The 4308-nt window shown below is 38.7% G+C and overlaps 1 pseudogene; it reads left to right on the top strand.

Moving 5' to 3' along the window:
- The first annotated feature begins 1928 nt into the window (after window positions 1–1928).
- LOC131839693 (7-methylguanosine phosphate-specific 5'-nucleotidase-like) lies at window positions 1929–3131 on the top strand (annotated as a pseudogene).
- The last annotated feature ends 1177 nt before the right edge of the window (window positions 3132–4308 follow it).

Here is a 4308-nt window from a genome sequence, read left to right as displayed (position 1 = left end):
TGTCTAGAAAAGCATAAGAAATCTACAAACCAACTATTAGGATGAGTTTAGCAAAGTCACAGGTAACAAAAAATCCATTTATTATCATATATCGGAAAAAAATTGAAGTTAAATAATACTATTTACGATGAATCAGAAAGTAAATGCTTAAATATAGATTAAACAAAATTTATATAAGACATATATCTAGACAACTTAAAACATTCCTGACAGGAATTAAAGAAGTTCTAATTAAATAGAGGGATATAGCACATTAACAGAACAGAGCACTCAATTTTACTAAGATGTCAAATCTCTCCAAAATTGAAACTCCATGGTTTCAACACAATCACAATTAGGAAATATGACAAGCTGATTTAATATTTTTGTGGAAATTCAATGAACTTAGAATAAGCAGAAGACAGAGAGAGACAGAGAATTTGGAAAACTTCCGGTACCTGCTATCAAATCTTACTAGAAATAAGTCAGTCAGAGAAAGACAAATACTATATGATTTTGCTCAAATTTAAGACACAAACCAAAGGAGCAAGGGGAACAGAGAGAGAGAGAGAGAGGCAGACCAAGAAACAGACTCTTAACTGTAAAGAATGAACTGATGGTTACCAGAATGTAGATGGGAAGGGGATGTGTGAAATAGGTGATGGGGACTAAGGAGGGCACTTGTCATGATGAGCACTGACTGATGTATGCAGTTGTTGAAACACTATATAGTACACCTGAAACTAGTATAACACTGTGTGTTAACTAACTGGAATTTAAACAAAAACTTTAAAAAAAAAAACATTTATTAGAATGCTACAATTACCAAGATGGTATGGTACTAATGTAAAGATAAACAGATTAATGGAGTAATAATATAAAGTCCAAAAATAGACCCACACTGATATAATTACCTGATTTTTGACATAGGCATTAAAGCACTTCAAACATGAAAGAAAAAATTTTCAATAAATAATGCTGAAACTAGGGTGTCTGGATAGCTAAGTGAGTTAAAGCCTCTGCCTTCGGCTCAGGTCATGATCTCAGGGTCCTGGGATCGAGTCCCGCATCAGACTCTCGGCTCAGCAGAGAGCCTGCTTCCCCCCCCCCCTTTCTCTCTGCCTGCCTTTCTACCTACTTGTGATCTCTGTCTGTCAAATAAATAAAAGAGATATTTAAAAAAAAAATTCTGAAACTAAATATCCATTTAAAAAAAGGAAACAAAAAATCTTGAACATTACCTGACAACATAAGTGAAAATTAAATGCAGAATTATCATAAACCTATATGTAAGAGCTGAAGCTATATATAAAAAAGAGAATACCTTTGTGACCTTGGGGTTAGGCAAAGATTTCTAACAAGAAACAAAGAGCTTGAAGTATATAAGAAATATTAATAAAATGTAACTTCAATAGAACTAAAAACTTTTGTACTCCAGAAGACAATTATAAAAAATGAGAATGCCAGGCATAGACTTGGATAAAATATTTTCAAAATACACAATAGATTATGGACAGTATCTAGAACACATAAAAAAACACTGTTAAAATATTATTCTGCTACTTGTTAAAACAGTAAGGAAGACTCGTTCATAACTATATCAAATGGTGTTAGGACTATCACAACTGGGAGAGATTTGGCCCAAATGTAAATACAGCAGAGACAGCTGGGGACTTACAGACATCAAGCAGGTGGAGGAGTTAGTGGGTAGAAAATCACTTATGAAGGGATATCTAGGGTAGGTTTATTCTTGCTAAACTGACTGTATCTTTAAGACCATCTGTACAAGATGAAGGCAATCCAAGGGCTTAGACATCAAAAATGGAGGATGAGGAATTTGATTAGATATCAAGGGTGATCAGATATCAAAGACAGAGGATTCTCTATTAACAAATTTAGCAACATTCTTGCCACAACTAGACGGTGAAGGCTGAAGACAAGGTCCAAGGATGAGGCCTAATCAAAAAGAGAGCCAGGAGTGCCATGGCAGAGAGGTGAGGCAGAATGAAATGTCAGAGGTAGGCCCAGATCCGCAAGGCTCTCCAAGCCTCCCCCTCGCCCCAACCTGTCCCTTCCATGCCACCCTGGCCAGAAGGCACCCTAAACCAGGCTGGAGTTCCCTTCATCCACCTCCCACCCTTGTATCCCAGCCTCATAGAGCTGCTGAGCTGCCCTGAGCTCTCCCTGGGCCCAGTGCAGAGCTGGTATCAGTGCTTCTCAGGTCTTGGGACAGGTGACATCCTGATGAAGACCAGGGTCCTGATATTGGCAGTCTGGACAGGGGTAAGAGATTGTTGGCACCCACTGCAGGGGTGGAGGAGACCATTTACAGGTCATTTCTGATTTTGACATGAACTTGAGCAGGTTTGCATGCAGTGAATGGACTTGTAAGAAGTGATGGACTTCTTACAACATTCTAGAGAGCAGCAAGATCATCAGCGGTGAGCAATACTGGAATGAGCTTAAGCAGCTCCTTCACCACTATTATCCAGCTGAGATTGACCCACACTGCACCATCATAGAGAAGTTACTTCATCTAAGGGACTGGTGGACCAAAGCACATGATTGTCCATGCCAGCAGATGATTGAGAAGTTTCAGATAGCCCAAGTGATTAGAGTGTCCAATGCAATGCTTAGGGAGGGATTCAAGACAAGACATTCCTCAATAATCTCTACCAACATAACTTTTTCCTTTTCATCTTTTCCACAGACCTTGGTGATATCCCAATCTCCCAGAGGAGATTATCCAACAGATGAAAGTGTTCTACCCCATTATCCACACTGTGTCTAATTACACAGACTTTGAGAAAGACAGCTTCCTACAGAGACTCAAGAGCCAGCTCATGTGCACAGATAACTAACAAGAACAACTCTGTTTGTGAGAACTCTGGCTAAGTCCAGCAGCTTCCGGGCAAAACCACAGCCTCCTGCTGGGAGATTCCATAAGGGAGCTCACTATGGCTGATGGGGTTCCCAGTGTGGAGGGAATTTTCAAGATTGGTTCCTTAAATGACAAAGTGGAAGAGTGGCAGAAGCATAATACAGACTCTTAGAACATTGTGCTAGAGAAGGACCATATGCTGGACATGCTGAACAGGCTGCTATAGCACATCCAGCATCATGGGTAATAGATAGAGATGGAGGGCTCCTGAGTATACAGGCTTGGGACCAGGCACTGCAGGCCATGGAGAAAAAGGAGCTTCACCTAGAGGCTGCCCTACTGGGAGTGCTATTCCTCTCTTGTATACACAGAGAAGAGTCCAGGGAGGTGCAGCTGCTGAACCATGTCCCTCCTTCCTTTCCCAGCACTTTCTGTTGTGTTCTCCAGAGGCATGTGGGAGCCCCTGCCAGGTGGATGGGCCAATTAGATGAACACAAGACCTACAGGGTGTTGGTATTCTAGGCACCAGTTGCCCAGGGATTCTTTTTTCCCCAAATTTTTAAACATGGAAAGCTCTTCTTCAAACAGATCGAATGGTTAAAACAGATACAAAATTTTTTTTAAAAGGAAAAACAAAAACAAAACAAAACAAAACAAAACAAAAAGTGAAAAGAGGGCCTGAAGAATCTATCTGAGGTTTGGTTAAAGAGAGTCTATGTCAACAATTACAACTCAATGTTAAGAAGACAATTAATTAGAGTATTAAAAAGAAAGATTTGAATGAAAATTTAACCAAAGATGGTAAAAAAAAAAAAAAGGCAAATCCTTTTTAAACATAAAAAGATCCAACATAACAATAAATTATGGATCACTGAGAAAAATAAATTTCAATTAAATTTTAAAAAAAGATCCAACAGTTTTATTCCTTAAAAATATCAAATTAAGGGACGCCTGGGTGGCTCAGTCAGTTAAGCCACTGCTTAACCATCATCAGGTTATGAACCCAGGGTCCTATCGAATCCCGCATTGGGTTCCTTGCTTGGCAGGGAACCTGCTTCTCTCTCTGCCTCTGCCTGCTTGTGCACTTGTGCTTGCTTGCTCTCTCTCTCTCTCTCACTTTCCCTGACAAATAAATAAATAAAAATCTTTAAAAAAATTTTTTTAAATATCAAATTAAAACTACAGTAAGATACTAGCTCATATGGAGAGGGGTTTAAATTAATGTGCAGACTTAGATACAGAACAATTGAAATTCTTGTACTTTGCTGCTGAAAGTGCAAAATGATTAACCACTTTGTAGAATATTTTGAAACTTTCTCAAAAAATTAGATATGTATTTATTATATGACACAGAAATCCCACAACTATATGCTCAGTAAGATAAATGAAACATAATATCCACACAACACATTATATAGGAATGTTTAAAAGAGCTTTATTAGCCAAAC

Source organism: Mustela lutreola, chromosome 8, assembly GCF_030435805.1.
Source record: "Mustela lutreola isolate mMusLut2 chromosome 8, mMusLut2.pri, whole genome shotgun sequence".
In the NCBI taxonomy this organism is placed as follows: Eukaryota; Metazoa; Chordata; class Mammalia; order Carnivora; family Mustelidae; genus Mustela; species Mustela lutreola.
Note: the sequence above shows the minus strand (reverse complement) of the source record. Positions and strands in the feature narration are given on the sequence as shown.